Source organism: Protopterus annectens, chromosome 4.part1, assembly GCF_019279795.1.
Source record: "Protopterus annectens isolate FY-2018-M chromosome 4.part1, PAN1.0, whole genome shotgun sequence".
In the NCBI taxonomy this organism is placed as follows: domain Eukaryota; kingdom Metazoa; phylum Chordata; order Ceratodontiformes; family Protopteridae; genus Protopterus; species Protopterus annectens.
The window spans coordinates 279,357,524-279,381,257 of NC_056734.1; positions in this window are offsets into that span (position 1 = coordinate 279,357,524).

Genomic DNA, 23,734 nt, shown 5'->3' on the forward strand with positions numbered 1-23,734 from the left:
TGGTTAGCCCATAATCTGCAGTGGGTAGGACACCCTGTGTACTACAGGCTACCATTGTGAGCCCTGTATGTGCTACAGAGGTCATGGTGCCACTATGGATGTGTACTGTCTGCTGCCCTAACATTTGGCCATCACAGTCACTTGTATGCTCACATAAATGCCATAGCAATGGGTAACTACACATTCTAATACAACTGCCACTTGTTAGGTCAATAGACATACCCTGGGTGTGTTCTGGACTTGAAGACGGTGCTGGAGTGCTGCCTATGTCGGATGCACAGGTACTGTCATGTTTGGCATCCATTGTACTGTGTGCAGGTCAGAGAGGGGAATCCGTGGGTACCTACTGTGTCAGTGCATATGCCTTGTGTTGCCTCTTTGCCAAGGGCAGGTCATACTGTGCACAGGCTTTCGCCGACTGTGCCCTACTCAGGTAGTTCCTTCACCAAGTCACACTGTGCCTGTACAGGCCTTGGCAGTGGTGTTGGGCTGTGTGGCCCTGCCCCATGCTGTTCCTGCTGCAACTGTTACTGCAGGATAACATTCTGTAGCATAGCAAATACCATAACAACTTGTATGCATGTAGCTTGTGAATATTGCAGAGCTCCAACGGATGTGTCTGGATACTAGAACTGTGAACCGAGCATCCCAAACACATGCAAAATTATATGTCTTGCCTGTGCATCTGCCTCAGTATGGCGTGAGTGTTCAGGTGTGTGTGCATTGCTGATGGGTGTCATCAGCTACTACACCAGTGATTACCCTGCATCCCCCACTAGGAGACTGTAGGGGATGTCCATATAGGCATTGGTGTGCTACAGCTGTGTCAGAAGCCATATATATCAGACACATCATAGCTTCCAGGGCAGACAGCACACACATTCAATCTCATGCCCTGGCAATCGCATATAGCCTAGCTGTTGGAGGGTATGCCCCTGCAGTGACTGTAGGCCCTACCCCACTCCCCTGGTGGTGCTACATGTGCAGGCTATAGCACCCAGTACCCCAAGGTAGTTATCCATGTGGTTGAACAGATGCATATTGCTGGTCCACTAAACACATGTGTTGAGGACATGTACGTGATCACTAGCATGTGTTGACATGGCATCTGTGAACTGGTGCAATACTCTGGATGCAGATGCCTGTGTGATACCCATGATATCCCCAGTTGTGCTGTGTGAGGTACCTGTGGCTAGTACACCTAGGCCAACACATCCCATGGTATCCACTGTGATGCATTTCCCTCGGCCTGTTTGATGTGTCAGGTGTGGCAGGCACAGGTCAACATGCTGCTGTAGGAGGTCTCTGTCCACCCCATATTGCTCCAACATCCCCAGCCCATGTAGCTCCTGTTAAGTCACCTTCGTTCTATAAAGTCTTATGTCACCCCAGTAAGGGTTGTTTGGCAGCATACACATCCTCACTGCCCCAGCCTCCTCCACATGTTGGTATATGTTGCCTGCTGCAGCCTGTGTCATTTGATTGGACTGTGTCATGAAATGTCCCTGCAGGTATACACCGGCGGTGTAGAGTGTGGACGAAACCTGTGTGTATGCTGCTTGCTCGAATTAACGTACTGTTCATGTGCGGGCTGGTCATGTCATATGCTGATTGTGTTGATAAACAACTGTTTGTGCAGCCTGTACACCCTGACTACCCCACCACTGCTGTCATCCCTCCCAATGTCACCAGGCAGGTATAGACACACCCCTAGCTTAGGTGTGCTAAGGCAAGAGCACTCCCGAGGCACAGTTCTGCAATGTACATACAGTACGCCTGACTCCCCCCTCCCATGCTGTCAACTATATTCAAGACCTGCACCTGGCTGACTACACACATACACTTCAGGGACCAGCAGCACACCCTGGTGATAAATGTGTCACACCATAGTCAACCTCATCTGCATAGTAATGTCTTCTAATGAATAGTTATATGACCCATACTGAACCTCCAAATTATTAACCACTGCTCAGTGTCGCTCAGATCCATACACAACTGGCAACAGGTGCCTTACCATCACCATATTCGATGTCCCATGGTCTTCCCAGCAACAAAATAACCTGTGTCTACACGACTACAACCCGTGGCCCTGCACACTACAGACGATGTGCATTACCACCACGTCATGGCAGATATACATAGATCCCAGGTTATTACGTACAGATCATCCGGCACAAACATTCAATAGTGCTGATGTCCCTAGACATATGTTCACATCTATGTCCACCTCTACATCTACATATATCATATATATTATTTGTATACATATATACATGGATATATATATATATATATATATATATATATATATATATATTCTTCTTCTTCTTCTTTCGGCTTTTTCCCAGTTAGGGGTCACCACAGCGGATCACCTTGTCCGCACATTGATTGGCAGTGGAGTTTTACGGTGTCGAGTTGCCAGCCCGGCGCCCAACCTTCCACAGAAGGCACACACACACGCACACCTAGGGCCAATTTAGAGTGTCCAATCCACCTGCGCATGTCTTTGGGATGTGGGAGGAAACCGGAGCACCCGGAGGAAACCCACACGACCACAGGGAGGACATGCAGACTCCGCACAGAAGGCACCCCAGCCGCTGTGAGGCGGCAATGCTAACCACTGCACCACCGTGGCCGCCCATATATATATATATATATATATATATATATATATATATATATATATATATATATATATATATATATATACACATACATATATACATATACATGTGCACACATATGTAGATATTGCATTTATATCACAACAGCGGACCACATGACAGCAAAGCATTAGACAGGAATGAAAAGAAAACTACATGTGCCACCTGCATCATGTAGTGTTGTTACTATCAAGGCACGTGTGTTATGTTGCATCACACGGGTCAGACAGTATCAAGGGTAAGAGTGGGGCTGTTGACAGTTACTCACCAGACCTATTGGCGAATGTATGTGTTGACAACCCAGTATCTTGGCAGAATATGCGGGCTGTGGACACTATATAGGTCAGCAACAAAACAAACTGAACACATCCTGCAGCTAGCCACCCACAGATACCAACACATACAGTATAACTGCCAAACACACATATCTGACATGCCTTGGAATTGAGCACCTACCTGTCTAGTCTACCACACTACAGCATTATGCAGTAACAGAAAGCGCTATCGAGATTACTGGTGCACAGTACTCCCAGAGGCATACTTCTAGGTGGATGACATCATCCGCAAAGAGAAAGATGCCGATAGGGAATGTATGTGGAGTGAGCCATCTAAAAGCATTACTCTGTCCCCAGGCAGCTGGAAACAAACACACACTTTGCAGGGCTGGGAATTGAACATACACCTAACTACCTTCTCACACTACAGCATTACGCAGTTACAGAACATGCTATCAAGATTACAGGAACCAAGCACTCCCAGAGGCATACTTCTAGGTGGATGACATTATCCGCAAAGGCAAAGATGCCGATAGGGAATGTATGTGGAGTGAGCTGTCTAAAAGCATTACTCTGTCTCCAGGCAGCTGGAAACACACACACACACATTTGGCAGGGCTGGGAGTTGAACATAAATCTAACTACACTGCAGCATTACACAGTTTCAGAATGCGCTACTGAGATTACTGGAACACAGCGCTCCCAGAGGCATACTTCTAGGTGGATGACATCATCCTCAAAGGCAAAGACGCTGATAGGGAATGTATGTGGAGTGAGCCATCTAAAAGCATTACTCTGTCCCCAGACAGCTGGAAACACACACACACACACTTGGCAGGGCTGGGAGTTGAACATACACCTGATTATCCTATCACACTAGCGCATTATGCGGTTACAGAACACACTACTGAGATTACTGGAACACAGCACTCGCAGAGGCATACTTCTAGGTGGATGACATCATCCTCAAAGGCAAAGATGCCGAAAGGGAATGTATGTGGAGTGAGCCATCTAAAAGCATTACTCTGTCCCCAGGCAGCTGGAAACACACACACACTTGTCAGGGCTGGGAGTCGTACACTTCTCTCACTATTCTGTTCACCCTGTGCATCAGACCATTTGAGCATGTTCCTGCACCGATGGTGTGGATGACAGGGATGTGGCACAGGCTTCATCATATGCACAGGGTGATAATGTTTGCCAGGGGCATAGGCTGCACCAATGGATGACATCATGTGTGTGGGTAAGGGCCGGTGATCTGATTGAACATGTGTGGTCATTATGCATGTGGGTGTTGCGGTGCCCTACAGATGTTTTTGCCATGTGTGTGTATGTGTGCACACAGTTGTACCATTTGTGAGGCCTATACAGGGGTATTATTGACAGCTCCAGATTGTACACACCAGGATGTTCAGCCACGGCCATGTGACCTGTGCCTGCCAGGGGTTGCACGGGCACTACCAGGTGGCGGTACAGATTGGCTACTCTCTAATGACATATATCCACTGGAACCGTGTCCCCACTGGGAACATCCAGGGCCATGTCCACGTGGCCTGCTGTGTCCTGGTGTGGACAGCGCAGCACCAGCTGCACTGCTACTGCTACCAGCATTATGGGAGTGGGCATGTGAGGTGGCACACTCACGTTGACCTGCACTAGGTGGTGTAGCTGGCCTACATCCATGTGACCTACGCCTCACTCCTACCAGATGTTCCAGCACAGACAGCTCACACTTGTGGATTGCCATGCCACGGTCAAGGATTCCGACCATGTCACCCAATCGCCTGTCCAGAACATCAGCAATCTGCTGTTGAGCATTTGCCAATGCCTGGATGTTGTCATTTAGAGTATGGATAGCAGCCCTCTGCAGCCTCTGCCCTTCTCTGTTCTGCCATTCAGCACGTGCCTGTGCCACCATTAGAGTCTGAAACATGTGTCTGGTGACACCAGCTGCTGCGCTCTGTCCTGCATGTGCATGTCTGCCAGAGGTCCTCCTACGAGCAGCACTGGCCACATGCCTGTGTGGCACATCTGCAGTCATTACACTGACACCATGGTGTGGAGACACATCTTCTGTAGCCAGCACATGTTCCTGTTCCACGCTAACAGATGCTGACTCTCCTTTCTCTATGGCCACTGGTGATGCGGTATGTGTTGGCAGCAGAACTGTGTGCGGGGAAGAGGGGGACATAGCTGGGATGGCAACCATTGGCACAGATTCAGCCCCTGACAGCCCTGCCTGTACCTCATGCATATGTTCATCACTGCTAGTATCTGTGGGGACACTAACATCAGATGGACCGCAGGAGGGTAACGCATCTACATCACCTGTGAATGCAAAGAAAGACTCTAAATTACAATAGACACACAGACACACACAGACACACACACACACACACACACACACACACACACACACACACACACACGCACAGACACACCATGCATGTGACTTGACAGAAGGCATGCAGCATGCATGTGATACAGCAGACGGCATGCAGCTCAGACATTAATAGTGTTAGTTAGAATACCTCCCTGGGTTGCACACAACAGCAAGCAGGTGTCATATCAGTAGCCATGCAGTTCACACAATCATGGTAGTAAGCATGCATCCCTATAATACACCATGTGGACCAGAACAGGTTAACAGTACACATGGCTGAAGTGACCTTGACATGTAATCTGCTGACGTGTGCATTAACATGCATACATGTCTGACACAATGGTGTCCTGACACATGTACAGCATTGTAATGGGCATCACATTGCAGTGTTTTCTGTATGCCCTACAGATAGAATGCATGTTTAGCAAATGTGCATGAGCATGGAAGGGTAGTGTGAGCCATCTACATTGCTATACAGTGTGAAGTACAGACACTGTGCCATTGCATGGCATCATAAGGCATCTATATTGCTATGCAGTGCGTAATATGCACACATTGCATAGCCATAACTGCATGCATACCCATGACATAACTGTGGATTGTGACCCACGATGCTGAGGTGTATACACTCCAAACCATGCTGTGTCATGTGACAGGTCACTGGAAGACCTACAGATGACACCCCTGCACAACTACTACAGAGTCTAACTGCCTGGCAACCATGTCCACACATGGCAGACTTGTCAATTCACCATGTCCCACATGACATTGATGTACCACACACACGAGGTGCACAGCTAACGGTAATGTCCTACAGCAGCAAGGGAAGTGTACAGTATCTGTGGCCTGATGTGGTGTCAATGTCTGTGGAAGCTGTACAGGTGACTACTGTCATGCTATGACACAGTCGTGATGTTCAACACATCTTATATGGTAGACTTAAGTGACACCTCCACTAGCTGTACACAGGCTTTTATGATGTCCAGTGTACCACATCAACTGTATAATCAGTCAACTAAGGCTATAATTGGACAGTGTGTGGACAATGTGCAACAGGGTGTATACACATCACATCTACTGTGTGGCTAATTGTCTCTGGCCATCCCCCATGGCCATGTGTGAACATGTGTTGGCCAAATGTTTGTGATGGTCATCTATCTCACATGTCTGTGTTGTCCCATATAACAGACACCCATAGATGTCAGATATGTCACCATCCACAGGGCTATGCAGACAATGGGTTGTATGTTTGGTATGTCAGGTATGTGTTATGGGATAGTGTGACAATATTGCAGCCAGAACACTACGTGTCTGGGACATGTCAGATGGCACATCACAATGTGTGCACCCATTGCAGGGGCATATAACACAATGGTGACTCCTGTGTGCTGCCCATATCCCAGCTCACTGTGTGGTACTGTTTGCGTACCACACATGTGTTGTTCCAATGTATAGTACATATGCCTACATTGTACAACACCTCCACTGTTGTATGCACAGCTGTCCACACATGTAGCAATGACAGATACTGTGGTTTCATGTCAGTGTATCATTTTGTTTGTATATATTGCACATGGGTAGCCAATGTGAATGATGGGAGATGTGACCTGTATATCATGACTGGACCAAACATCAAGTGTACAAGTGTTAACTGGCCACATGGTGAATAGATCTATGCTTTAACATGCCTGATACTGATGACAGTCTCACCTGCAACGGACTGATGTCTGTGCGGCATGCCAGAGGTACCTGTATAGGGGTGACACAGCAGTTTGAACATTATCCATGACTGTATGACAGCCACAAGGTGCACTGTGCATGTTAACACATTAGCCTGTACAATAGTATATAGTATGCACATGTGTGCATACACAGGGTAGCATACTGTGGTATGTAGCATGTGTGTAAACATACCTTGCATATGATGTTAAATTACATAATGTACATTGACACATGCAACTAAATGGGATATAATAGTCACATGTGCAGTACTGACTTACCAGGCAACTCCAGGCTCATTGATTGGGAGACACCCACCTCCATGATGGCAGCTAGTGTTTGTGCATGTTGTTCTGAGGTTGTCCCCAGACTGGCCAGTAGCTCCTCGGTGGGTGTGAGTGGGGGCTGGGTTGGTGGCCCACTACCTGTTCCACCTTGTTCCTTGGCGACTGCAGTGGCACACTGTTTTGCATGTCATATCAAGTCCGTGCAGTGTCTGCACACCTGCTGGTAGGTGTGGTTATGGCCACCCACATCATTAACCCTCCTGCGAAGGTTCTGCCACAGGTCGTCACATTACTGGGCATGCTGTGGCACATGGCTAAACAACACCTTGTAGTTCTCATGGAGGTATGGGATGAGGACATCATCCTCCTGGTGGCTTTACCTGGCAGGTGTGAACGAGGCATTATCTGTAAGACATAATGATGGTGACAGGTCACAGTATCACAGAGATGCACAGAGATACTGCTGCACATACATTTGTATTAAATCTAGTACATCTGCACTGTTATCTTTGCAAATCATCATGACACTGACACGACTGACATGTTTGTGTCACACACATGTAACACCTGTTATGCATTGGATATCATCACCATATATGTGTGTCACCTCATTACATTGTTCATACTCCATGTGAATGCTGTCTTGATGTGGGTTTGCCTGCACTAGTGTTCTTACCTATCAGCACATGCCTGGATGTGTCCAGAGTAATGCTGTTGATCTTGATGCTGTGTATATGTCACATATCAGCACATACACTGCCTTAATGGACTTGAGCAGTGACAATGCACACATACGCATGGAAACCTTTACATGCATGTGTTTTGCCATATACATCTACACGGCACTGTACAGCAGTTCAACATCCTGCCACGGATCGCCTGTGTTGCACATGTGATAGACATGGGACAATGGCTACCCGGACATCATTCACAGGGATGGTTATCAACTATAGCATGTACGGGCAAGGTTTCCTAGCTGTATCCAACAGCCATTTTGCAACCGCGAGGTGCATCAGTGCCACATTACTGATCCAGACAGTTGATAATACATCTACCATGCGGTCATCACACCATGTATGACAGAGATGACATGTGCAGCTTTGATGGACAGAGTTGCATGGTATGGCGGGAGTATGTCATGTATATGGCACAGGGATCTGTCCAGCATGTGGCAATCCTAGTAGTAGGATGGTGGCTGTCCATGATGTATGTCTTTCAGATCAGGATATGTACGTGTAGCATGTCCAACATCATAGTGTAGCACGTCTTTATGCAAGGTAGCCAGCATGTTGCATAGTGGAGGTGAGGATTGTGAAGGCTGGTATCGCCCATCCAGGCATGGCCAATACCGCTTAAAGGTGATATGTGATCCAATATTGGTCACCCGAGTGCTGAGCATGTCTGTCCAATGATCCCCATGCTCATGGATGGCACCCTGTCATGACATGGGTGCCTCTTATGACTACCTAATAGGCCTAGAGACATCACCAACTCAGGGGAGGTGAACTGCACAGCACCATCCCTTACACAGTGTCCATAATGTTAACCGCAGCCTAGGTGGTAGTTAATGGGTACAGGGATATTCACCTAGCGGTGACAATGCTAATATCATCTGTCAGATTGTGCACATATGTCACACACCTCACCCACAAAGCCCATTCTGTACGTTGTCCACAACACTGAGACAGCTATTGCTCATAGGTCATGGCCATTCACATCCTTACATACACAGATGCCTCACATTTGTCTGTGTGGTATGGGCTACAATGAGGGGGGAGTACAACACATTAACCCTGTTTTACTGCAGCTGCCACTGGTGTGATATGCACATGTCACTCTGACACCTTTTGTAGTGTTGACTCTGTCAACAGGCCACTGGTAGAACACTCCTGTGACATACAAAGGTACATGTAGTCAAACATCCGTACTGTCATCTACGTCTGTACTGCTAACATCTACTTTGATAAAGGTTCATGGACTTGCAGACCATACTCAGCAGGGTAATAGTGCAGTGCCTCCAATTATGACTGTCGTCACCACTTGTGGGTTGATATTATCCAACACCCTATCTGTATTGCATTTTCATGCTTAGCACTTGTTCAGAACTTGTGAGCACTTCATGAGCTACTAATTAATATAGCACCCATTCCAAACCATTTCTCACAAGTACACTGTCTGTCCTTACATTTCCAGCTTGCTTACAGTACAACAGCTGTTGTACACACGTAACTCACATATCTTGTGAGACATGGTTGAATATACAGGCATGTCCAACTGTCACATACCAGTGCTATTATCTGTCTATATGATGAATATGGCGTACATGTGGCAAAAGATCAATTGTCTCATGTACACAGTCAATGCTTGCCTCCCAACATACGACACTATAGCCTGTGGGAGATGCACATATGTAGCCATTCTGGGAGTAATGCTCTCACCAACCCAGACTGAAACTGACAGTCATGTGGGGACGTGTTACATTTGCAACACACCCCACTCATCACATAGTCTCACAAGATCTCCACCACCACAGGCCACACATAGTATGAGTACAACTTTTGCAGAACCTCTCCATACTCTGTGTAGGCACCAAAGGCAGCCCCCATCACCAAACACAACAACAATAACTTATAGCCCACAGACTCATGTGTGCTCATCACATACAGCCAATAGGGTGTTATAACATACACAACACACCAGTCATAGGTGACTCGGTAGGCGGTCACACTGATGTCCCACTCAGCAGGCTACACAAGGTGATAGTCGCTTACATCTGGCTGTCGGGTAACTGGTTCTGCAACATAACCTATGCACCCATGCCACACCTCACCAGGTACAATTTGACTGTCATTCTCCATGTTAGTGTGACTGCCCTGAGATGTAACTTCACAGACTACATGTGCAGGGACATGCAATAGCTCACCGGTCTTGTAGCCCTGAAGGTATTGGCCAAGCCCTGGGGAGCATTATGCATTCATCCAGACTTGATACCACTGTACAATGACTGACTGTTTCACTTCAACAGTTGCCTATGCTCCTGCTATCATTCCACAAGCATCCAGTATCTGTCTGCTTTGACTGACACGGTCAACAAAACATGATGCTTTGGCACAGATGACCTGCACCTGTCAGCCCTGGGAGTACAGATAACATGTAAGGCCCTTGCTGCTCCTATACTGCCTGTCTTGCACAGTTTCCAATAACATTCACCACCAGAATGGGAACAGGCAAGCAAAACATGGGGTCATGTGAATCGATGCTTGACATCTTCATCTCTGATGCACGCAGGCAAGGCACTCCTTATAATGGACCACTTCAATATCTCTGTTGTGACTGGGACCTGACTCTAGGCTCTGCAGAGCACACCTGCACTGACAGGTTATATGCAGACCACACCTTTCAGTCATGTATATGCAGACCACACCTTTCAGTCATGTAACCTGGACCGGAACACCCATGGCTGAGGTGTTCCCATATTCCACTATGTTGTACACACCTCCTGGCTAGTTACTTAGCACAATGCATCAGAGGTGATCCATGTGCAACTAACTGTGGCCAGAACTGCTATACACATTGTAACATGCTACGGATTCAACAACATACCCCACGGTTACCAGCCTTCATTTCTTGGTGTACTGGACAGTAGGGTTCAGAAAGGTACTACTGATGTAAGACTGACACTACCCCACACTTAACTGGGATAGCCACTCATATACCGACACATTAGGCCAATGCTGTCTGGGATTCATAACCTCCACTCAGCTGGATAAACCCATACACACCACCTCCAAGACCAACAATATCCTAGACATGGACACTACCAACATGTGACTGGTGGTCCACACCTGGGGTTATCCCCTCATTGGTGGTTTCCGAACATATGCTAATCGCCCTTGTTATCCACATTCCGGCACCACACCCTTCACGGCATACACAGTACAAGATTACTACAATGCCTACTACAGACATCTTATCACAGCAGTAGTAAACATCATGACACCTGTGCAGATGGACAATGCACATACAAACGCTGAAACATACCCCAGTGCACTTCATTAGCACTTACACGACTGCATGGATCATGCTATTCCAAACAGGGCCATGATGGTACCCACCAGGCAATGGACGCCACTCTGGGGGTCCAGTTCCATGGACATAATGTACAACAAAAGGTGGAGGCTGTTGCAAAGTGGCGTACAATCCCATGGGTGGGGTAGCTCACTGGTCAGCCGCAGTAGGGCTATGGGATCCCTTATCACATACTCCGAACCTAGCTACGTAAACATTACTGCGACACATTCCAGGGTATACCACAAGGCATTATGGAGGTATGGCAGTAGTCAATGGCAATACCCACATCTGCTCTGACATACGGCAGTTACTAAGGAACATTACAGAACCAAGTGATGTTGGTAACATCCTGGTGGATGGGTTCAATGCTAACATTACACCCTCTCACTCCCTACAGGGCCACAATCCATGCAGGAACATTGCGGTGTCCCTGCAGTCACAACTACACAGTACTAACCTGCACTCTCTAAGGCCTGGAACACTGAATCCATGTGACCATCCAACATCCCAGTCTGTGATTTACACAAACCTCTGAACGACATGTCTCCCCACTTGGCCACCAGATTCAGTAATAGCCTTGTGTCAGACATTGTGGCCCCTGAATGGCACACAGCAACAGTTATCACACTCCACACAGGTGGTGCCACAATGAACCAGAGAGACTATTGCCCTATATGCCTGAATGGACTGTTCTGCAAGGCTATAGGACACATCATCATGGAAGTCATTCACAGAGACATTGGTGGGCTCCAGTCCTTTGATGCCACCCAGGTTGGACTTGTTAGGGCCAGAGCATGGCTCCTACACCTGGTGGACTCCTTTCATACAGTTACCAGGGTAGTTGATGACAGTAAGGGGGTCCACACAGCCTACATTGTCCTCTCATTGGCTTTCAGCACCGTTCTCCATTCTGGTATTGACAACATACACATCCACCTGCACATCGACCCCTATGTCTCAGGATGTTATGTAAAGTGGCTCACAGACAGGACCCACACAGTGAGGGTAGCATACCCTAGTACCTACTGTATTTCAGTTACACTTGGCGTACCACAGTCCTCAGTCATAGGGCCCCTCATGTTTGGTATATGCTTCCCTGAGGTACAGGCTAGCACAGAGAGACTTTTCCTGACTAGCTTTCCAGACAACTGCATACAAAGTGCCATGACTGATCCACCAGCTGATACTGACTCCCTCCATAAGGGTGTCACTGTGACGGATACCTGATATCAATATCATGGCCTCAAGCTGCATGACACACAGTGCATGAACATCCCCTTTGCATTACACCAATCACCCACTGACTATCACATAGGTGGTAGTCCCCTACATACATGTCACATTTTACGTGATCGTAGTACACACGTATGTAGCACCCACTCCTTTGATAACCATACTGCCAATGTGGCGTGGATATCCTTCTACATGGCCACCCTTATCTGTACTGGGTTTGTAGCTGGAACATAGGCACCCATTGTACCTCTGAACTCCTGACGTATACACACATTCAAGGGTACAACACCCCATTTAGGGTGTACCTTACAGAACAGCTACAGCTTTACATACCACAACATTAACACTCCATGAGGATTATTGAGCTCTGAAGGTTGACTTATGCGGCAGAACTACGGACACCATGACTGTACACATTTGCATACTGCATACTCAGGGATGGCCTCTGCTGAACATACAGGGCCCATGTCCACAACAATATTCATGGATATACTCCACATAAGTGACATAAGCAAAAGCCACTGAGTGCAACATGCTCATGGATATGTGCACACACGCAATGATGAGTGGGATGTGCTTGAGGGTTACATTCCCAAACCAGACACCATGCTTTGGAACATGATTCATATGTACATCACGCAGGGACACTCAGTAGCAATGTTCATGTGATACCTTACTTGGTGGATGGGAGACACACATGTACGCCAGGGATCACTGCAGTGGCTGTACTGTGCAGAGGTGCAAGTAACACATGGCTCTGCTGTTCACAGACAGGACACTACCCTACAGAGGTGCTGCTGGTGTAAACACTGTAGTTGGGCTTACACATAGACTTACCAGACAGCATAGTACCCCACTATGAACCTGTGAAACTATTACATGTCCTTTGTGCATGGTTAATTGAGTGGCTCTTCCATTTTGATTAGCTATCATGCTGTTACAGTGTCCCGTGACTACAAGCCATATGTATCCTGTTATTGTATATTGTACATGCCGATAGACGATACCTTTGGTATGCATGATATGACTGTTATGCTGTGTAGAATATCTGACATATCTACCTACAATATTGTACATTACACATATTTTACATATTATCCCATAATGCAAAGCATACTTGCACAGCAGGACCACCTTAGGCATGTCATTGTCGTTATATGCCCATACACATGCCTACTGTGACAGTATATCAACATATACTATCCCCTGCTATGGCACGTTCTTGTTGGACATACTCTACCACTGACGGCGGGAGGTATGGAATTGTTCTGTTTAAAGCCCTCATGTAGCATCCCTTGTGGTGTCTGTGATGGTCACCTTGTGGCCCACTGCAGGACACACAATTTCTACAAGCGTTACTATGCTCAGCAAGACATCACTACATAATACCTTTTCCCACTTTATGCATTGCAGACACTTATAATTAAATACAAAACAGGCTATACATACACTAACATACTGAGTGTTCTACATACCTTGTTAGCATTCCGAACTTTTATAACTATCTCTCTTACACTGTTTAAACAGTTCTGTGGTATGAGCATACGGTTTGCATGTCTGGCAAGTCATCCTTATATACGTTGATACCTGTAACATGTGGTTTCCTGCCACCAATTGGTGTTCCTGAGTAAATTATTACATGCACATCAGCTGTGCAGCTACTCCATTCACCAATTACGTGGCAACAGTGGGGTATAATTGAATTCTCCACTTGGGCGTTGCCCATTTGCCCTACCTTCGGGTTGTTGTGTGTAATTGCAACTGCTATGTGCAGAGACACAGATATTTTGGATTCATGTCCACCATGGATTGTGTGTGACAGCTAGAGTATGTGGTTCTACATGTGAGTGTACATGTCATCTCAAACATTTGATAAGGGACTGTTGCAAACAAAACCTGTAACATCGCTGTCTGTTCCATTATACAACAGCTACGATTTCAAATGGCTCCTTTAAAAATGTGTCTCTCACAAGGTATGTTAACGCTTTTGCAGATGTAATTGAGTGAGTGGATGTTTGTGCTGTTATTACAGTCTGTATTGCTATAGTTTCGTGTGTGGGGGATGTAGGTGGGTGTACGTAGCATATACAGGTTTGTGGGGCTTGCATTTCTACATATTCCATATATTTGTGTGGGCTCCTTCCCTAATTAAAGACCTATCAGTTAGTAAACTTTTGTTACGGGCATATACATTGGGCCGTTGTTAATTGGTTTCTATATAGTATGCAGGTGAGATTGATACTTCCATACCTCCAGAAATACAGCGATATGTATAGGAATGTTACTAAATGACAGCTGTCCCGTGTATTTCTGTCCCAAATATTTGCACTCATTGCAGTTGTGTTGGTAACTGAACCTCTTTGGCATGGGTTGCCACCTTTTCAAATGGCCATAATGGGACATTTGCGGGACACACATCGGTGTTTACAGGCTGGCACATACCCACGGTCAGTACACAGGATAGCACATACTTTTATCCTGAATACATACTTATTCTTATAGGACTTTGGCTACTTATCATATTTCATGTATCATTTACGTTTCTTACATACAGGCATAACTATTTAATGCAACTATTACATAATATATGGGACATAATTATATCCTATAATCTCAGAAATTTGCCCTTTTTAATGTTTTATGTCAGGACACAACTGCCCAGGGAGGGGCTGTCCCTCCTAATGTGGGACAGGTGGTAACCATATGCCTACGGCTAGCTATAACCACACCTACCATAATAATCTACCTCCGAGATAGCACTAACAGACACACGATGCAGACACACACACACACACACACACACACACACACACACACACACACACACACACACACACACACTCACACACACACATTACAGTCACACAGAAATGTACATGGCACCCTCACAAACACATACACAGACTACGGCAATCACAAACACAGTTGAACACAGTACCTACATGGACCGAAACATCGGCAGCGGTAACTAAATGTCCCTTCATATCATGATAATATTACTCGTGGTTCTAGTGTTCTGTACTGTGTTCTTTCGGTCTTTCAGCCTCGTGGTTACATGTGTCGGTATGTGACACATTCCATAGTTAGCAGTATCCTATTTATTTGTACCTCCATGGTTGTGTACATGTCATTGACCTATCTATATATTTGCAGATATCGGTGACTCCGTATATATCAACATATATCTCTCTATCACCATTTCTATCTGTATTTTATATATATATATATATATATATATATATATATATATATATATCTATCTATATATATATATATATATATATATATATATATATATATATGTATATATATATATATATATATATATATATATATATATATATATATATATATATATATATATATCTGACAGAGAGAGTGACAGGCAGAATACACCTTTCATTGTGTACTTGTCGGTGTATATTGTTTCCTGGACTCCGCACATTTGTGATTGAACCTGTCACATTACACACCTGCCATAGGTACATCTTGGCTACCATAGTGTTAGGTGATTGTGTACATGATTACGTGTTCTACTCCTGGCAGTGGTTGTTTTACCCTTCAGAGCAGGCACTATTAGTACAGGGGTGAATAATGCTGGTTTCACCTGTTTTGGACATCATTGACCATGATCTGCGCGATATCCATATAGTCATATTTAAACAACGCTTACTAGCACTGGGCAACGCATATTCCCGCTAATGTGTGCTAAACATGATCTGCTGACCTGCATCTGACATGCATTATTCATGCCTTCGGGATTACGTTACATCCCTTGCAGGATGTGGGACTGGGAACATGCACGACAGTCACTGCATTTACCACTTGGGCATCTGGGATTTGTATGCATGTTATGGTGTTTTGTATGTGGACTATACTATGGCTGTTACTCCATACTGCAATCACATGGGTAACTCAGTTAGTTTACATATGGATGAGTCCTATTAATGGTATGTCCATGTAATATGTAATGGATGTGCTCCAGCATTGGGTATGTATATCACAGTGAGCCACACACTATAATGTGCTACACCTTCAAACGATCATAGGTGGAGCATGCTGGGGTGACAGATACCTGTCATGGGTACACCCCATGCCTTGACACAACATCCATGATTACATTATGTGGAGCCCCTCATTAACGCACCAGGGAATCCATGCAGAGTGTGTGAGGAACAGTGATTACACACATGGGATCCTGCAATTGCCTCTGCTCCACTGAGCAACAGTTGGTTACTTGATGTTGTGGTGATAGCAGAAACTGTTTGCCTCGATTGATGTATGGCCTCAGACAATCGGTGTACCTACCGATGTACCTGGGAACCTATACACACAGTACCAACATATGCTGATAGGTGCGTGTACTGTTCAGGTGTTGACATTCCTTGTTCCAATAGCTGTTGTGTGTACAATGGTTGATGGCTGCCTATGTAGGAGTCACACAGTAGCCCACCTATACATTACAATTTACAGGTGGTCGTGTGTGTGTGCCATCCATTTTACTGTGTGTGCAGGTGGAGAGGTGTGTCAGTCCGTATACATTCCCTCTTTGCCAAGGCATAGGCATATTGGGCACACCTCCATCTGCCTACTGGGTGTTCGTGGTCTGAATCCCTCTGTGCCTGTGATGGCCTTGGCAATTGTGGTGGGCTATGAGGGTCTTCACCATTTTGTCCCTGCTGCAGCTGTTTCCGCAGGATCATATTATGTAGCATGGCACATACTATGAAGATGTGGGCACACATGCCTGGAGAGTACTGCAAGGCTCCACCAGATATGTCCAAGCAAGGAAACCATGATTTCAGCATCCTGAACACATGCTCTATGATGATTCTGTTTTTTGCGTGTGCCTCTTTATGGCGTTCCTGCATGGGTGTGTGTGCATTTTTGATGGGAGTCATCATCCATGGCTCCAGTGCATAGCCAGCATCCCGCACAAGGTGGCCATGTGGGATGTCCCCCCTGACAAATACCTGATACAGCTGTGAGGCATGCCAGATATGGGAGTAATGGTAGCTTTCAGGGTTGCCAGCACACACATCCATGATAATGCCCTGGGCATTGCACATGACCTGGCAGTTGATGGAGTGGAATCCCTTGTGGTTTATGTAGCACCTACCATGCTCACCGGGTGGTGACTTGATATGTATGTGTGTGCAGTCTATCGCACCCAGTACCTCCGGGTAGTGTGCCACATGGTGGAAGTGACGCATATTGCTGGCCAACTCCTCCTGCATTTGGGGGAAGTATATATGCTCATTGGCATGTGGTAACATGGCATCCAGGAACTGGTGTAGTACCCTGGATGCTGATGCTTGTGAGATCCACATTATATCTCCAGTTGGCCTTTGAAAGGTACCTGTGGCTAGTATTCGCAAGCTTACATATGCCTTCGTGTCCACTGGGATGGGTTCCCCTCTGTTGTTTCTGGATCTCAGGCGTGGCCAGCACAGCTCAACTATTTGCTGTAAGATGTCCCTGTCCACCCTGTAATGCTCTACTATCTCCAGATCATGTAGCCCCTGGTAGGTTACCCTTGGTCTGAAAACTCTTCTCCTCCTCCGGGACCTGTGGTGGTTGTCAGCATCATCCTCCACAACACCGTCAGTCTCTAACACATGGTGATGAATCACAGCTATGGCAGCTCCCAACATGTACATTTTAAAAGTTCCTCATATGTTTACACCTATGGTGTAGTGTTTGAGAATACACAGGTGTGTGTGGGGTGCTTTCACACTTTATACTATTGTGCTGTGAACACCGATGATGTCATAGGGTGTGTATGTACGATCGTAGCTACAGGGTATCTTATGTGTTTTACGACAGGAGCTACTATTGTGGTGGCTTTGGTGTTGAATTACATTTGGCTGCCGTGGATTACCTCTTGCCCTTCCCTTTACATTTCTTCACGTTTCACCTACCATTTTCTGGCATGCATTTAGCAGCCTGCTTTCATTTGTACTTTCCTAGACTTGGCTTATCTTGCGTAATGTATTCTATTGCCGGTCTACTGCAGGTTTGCTTTGCTTTGCTATGACAGTTCTCCTCACCAACTCAGGGGAGGTGAACTGCACAGCACCATCCCTTACACAGTGTCCATAATGTTAACCGCAGCCTAGGTGGTAGTTAATGGGTACAGGGATATTCACCTAGCGGTGACAATGCTACTATCATCTGTCAGATTGTGCACATATGTCACACACCTCACCCACAAAGTCCATTCTGTACGTTGTCCACAACACTGAGACAGCTATTGCTCATAGGTCATGGCCATTCACATCCTTACATACACAGATGCCTCACATTTGTCTGTGTGGTATGGGCTACAATGAGGGGGGAGTACAACACATTAACCCTGTTTTACTGTAGCTGCCACTGGTGTGATATGCACATGTCACTCTGACACCTTTTGTAGTGTTGACTCTGTCAACAGGCCACTGGTAGAACACTCCTGTGACATACAAAGGTACATGTAGTCAAACATCCGTACTGTCATCTACGTCTGTACTGCTAACATCTACTTTGATAAAGGTTCATGGACTTGCAGACCATACTCAGCAGGGTAATAGTGCAGTGCCTCCAATTATGACTGTCGTCACCACTTGTGGGTTGATATTATCCAACACCCTATCTGTATTGCATTTTCATGCTTAGCACTTGTTCAGAACTTGTGAGCACTTCATGAGCTACTAATTAATATAGCACCCATTCCAAACCATTTCTCACAAGTACACTGTCTGTCCTTACATTTCCAGCTTGCTTACAGTACAACAGCTGTTGTACACACGTAACTCACATATCTTGTGAGACATGGTTGAATATACAGGCATGTCCAACTGTCACATACCAGTGCTATTATCTGTCTATATGATGAATATGGCGTACATGTGGCAAAAGATCAATTGTCTCATGTACACAGTCAATGCTTGCCTCCCAACATACGACACTATAGCCTGTGGGAGATGCACATATGTAGCCATTCTGGGAGTAATGCTCTCACCAACCCAGACTGAAACTGACAGTCATGTGGGGATGTGTTACATTTGCAACACACCCCACTCATCACATAGTCTCACAAGATCTCCACCACCACAGGCCACACATAGTATGAGTACAACTTTTGCAGAACCTCTCCATACTCTGTGTAGGCACCAAAGGCAGCCCCATCACCAAACACAACAACAATAACTTATAGCCCACAGACTCATGTGTGCTCATCACATACAGCCAATAGGGTGTTATAACATACACAACACACCAGTCATAGGTGACTCGGTAGGCGGTCACACTGATGTCCCACTCAGCAGGCTACACAAGGTGATAGTCGCTTACATCTGGCTGTCGGGTAACTGGTTCTGCAACATAACCTATGCACCCATGCCACACCTCACCAGGTACAATTTGACTGTCATTCTCCATGTTAGTGTGACTGCCCTGAGATGTAACTTCACAGACTACATGTGCAGGGACATGCAATAGCTCACCGGTCTTGTAGCCCTGAAGGTATTGGCCAAGCCCTGGGGAGCATTATGCATTCATCCAGACTTGATACCACTGTACAATGACTGACTGTTTCACTTCAACAGTTGCCTATGCTTCTGCTATCATTCCACAAGCATCCAGTATCTGTCTGCTTTGACTGACACGGTCAACAAAACATGATGCTTTGGCACAGATGACCTGCACCTGTCAGCCCTGGGAGTACAGATAACATGTAAGGCCCTTGCTGCTCCTATACTGCCTGTCTTGCACAGTTTCCAATAACATTCACCACCAGAATGGGAACAGGCAAGCAAAACATGGGGTCATGTGAATCGATGCTTGACATCTTCATCTCTGATGCACGCAGGCAAGGCACTCCTTATAATGGACCACTTCAATATCTCTGTTGTGACTGGGACCTGACTCTAGGCTCTGCAGAGCACACCTGCACTGACAGGTTATATGCAGACCACACCTTTCAGTCATGTATATGCAGACCACACCTTTCAGTCATGTAACCTAGACCGGAACACCCATGGCTGAGGTGTTCCCATATTCCACTATGTTGTACACACCTCCTGGCTAGTTACTTAGCACAATGCATCAGAGGTGATCCACGTGCAACTAACTGTGGCCAGAACTGCTATACACATTGTAACATGCTACGGATTCAACAACATACCCCACGGTTACCAGCCTTCATTTCTTGGTGTACTGGACAGTAGGGTTCAGAAAGGTACTACTGATGTGAGACTGACACTACCCCACACTTAACTGGGATAGCCACTCATATACCGACACATTAGGCCAATGCTGTCTGGGATTCATAACCTCCACTCAGCTGGATAAACCCATACACACCACCTCCAAGACCAACAATATCCTAGACATGGACACTACCAACATGTGACTGGTGGTCCACACCTGGGGTTATCCCCTCATTGGTGGTTTCCGAACATATGCTAATTGCCCTTGTTATCCACATCCCGGCACCACACCCTTCACGGCATACACAGTACAAGATTACTACAATGCCTACTACAGACATCTTATCACAGCAGTAGTAAACGTCATGACACCTGTGCAGATGGACAATGCACATACAAACGCTGAAACATACCCCAGTGCACTTCATTAGCACTTACACGACTGCATGGATCATGCTATTCCAAACAGGGCCATGATGGTACCCACCAGGCAATGGACGCCACTCTGGGGGTCCAGTTCCATGGACATAATGTACAACAAAAGGTGGAGGCTGTTGCAAAGTGGCGTACAATCCCATGGGTGGGGTAGCTCACTGGTCAGCCGCAGTAGGGCTATGGGATCCCTTATCACATACTCCGAACCTAGCTACGTAAACATTACTGCGACACATTCCAGGGTATACCACAAGGCATTATGGAGGTATGGCAGTAGTCAATGGCAATACCCACATCTGCTCTGACATACGGCAGTTACTAAGGAACATTACAGAACCAAGTGATGTTGGTAACATCCTGGTGGATGGGTTCAGTGCTAACATTACACCCTCTCACTCCCTACAGGGCCACAATCCATGCAGGAACATTGCGGTGTCCCTGCAGTCACAACTACACAGTACTAACCTGCACTCTCTAAGGCCTGGAACACTGAATCCATGTGACCGTCCAACATCCCAGTCTGTGATTTACACAAACCTCTGAACGACATGTCTCCCCACTTGGCCACCAGATTCAGTAATAGCCTTGTGTCAGACATTGTGGCCCCTGAATGGCACACAGCAACAGTTATCACACTCCACACAGGTGGTGCCACAATGAACCAGAGAGACTATTGCCCTATATGCCTGAATGGACTGTTCTGCAAGGCTATAGGACACATCATCATGGAAGTCATTCACAGAGACATTGGTGGGCTCCAGTCCTTTGATGCCACCCAGGTTGGACTTGTTAGGGCCAGAGCATGGCTCCTACACCTGGTGGACTCCTTTCATACAGTTACCAGGGTAGTTGATGACAGTAAGGGGGTCCACACAGCCTACACTGTCCTCTCATTGGCTTTCAGCACCGTTCTCCATTCTGGTATTGACAACATACACATCCACCTGCACATCGACCCCTATGTCTCAGGATGTTATGTAAAGTGGCTGACAGACAGGACCCACACAGTGAGGGTAGCATACCCTAGTACCTACTGTATTTCAGTTACACTTGGCGTACCACAGTCCTCAGTCATAGGGCCCCTCATGTTTGGTATATGCTTCCGTGAGGTACAGGCTAGCACAGAGAGACTTTTCCTGACTAGCTTTCCAGACAACTGCATACAAAGTGCCATGACTGATCCACCAGCTGATACTGACTCCCTCCATAAGGGTGTCACTGTGACGGATACCTGATATCAATATCATGGCCTCAAGCTGCATGACACACAGTGCATGAACATCCCCTTTGCATTACACCAATCACCCACTGACTATCACATAGGTGGTAGTCCCCTACATACATGTCACATTTTACGTGATCGTAGTACACACGAATGTAGCACCCACTCCTTTGATAACCATACTGCCAATGTGGCGTGGATATCCTTCTACATGGCCACCCTTATCTGTACTGGGTTTGTAGCTGGAACATAGGCACCCATTGTACCTCTGAACTCCTGACGTATACACACATTCAAGGGTACAACACCCCATTTAGGGTGTACCTTACAGAACAGCTACGGCTTTACATACCACAACATTAACACTCCATGAGGATTATTGAGCTCTGAAGGTTGACTTATGCGGCAGAACTACGGACACCATGACTGTACACATTTGCATACTGCATACTCAGGGATGGCCTCTGCTGAACATACAGGGCCCATGTCCACAACAATATTCATGGATATACTCCACATAAGTGACATAAGCAAAAGCCACTGAGTGCAACATGCTCATGGATATGTGCACACACGCAATGATGAGTGGGATGTGCTTGAGGGTTACATTCCCAAACCAGACACCATGCTTTGGAACATGATTCATATGTACATCACGCAGGGACACTCAGTAGCAATGTTCATGTGATACCTTACTTGGTGGATGGGAGACACACATGTACGCCAGGGATCACTGCAGTGGCTGTACTGTGCAGAGGTGCAAGCAACACATGGCTCTGCTGTTCACAGACAGGACACTACCCTACAGAGGTGCCGCTGGTGTAAACACTGTAGTTGGGCTTACACATAGACTTACCAGACAGCATAGTACCCCACTATGAACCTGTGAAACTATTACATGTCCTTTGTGCATGGTTAATTGAGTGGCTCTTCCATTTTGATTAGCTATCATGCTGTTACAGTGTCCCGTGACTACAAGCCATATGTATCCTGTTATTGTATATTGTACATGCCGATAGACAATACCTTTGGTATGCATGATATGACTGTTATGCTGTGTAGAATATCTGACATATCTACCTACAATATTGTACATTACACATATTTTACATATTATCCCATAATGCAAAGCATACTTGCACAGCAGGACCACCTTAGGCATGTCATTGTCGTTATATGCCCATACACATGCCTACTGTGACAGTATATCAACATATACTATCCCCTGCTATGGCACGTTCTTGTTGGACATAGTCT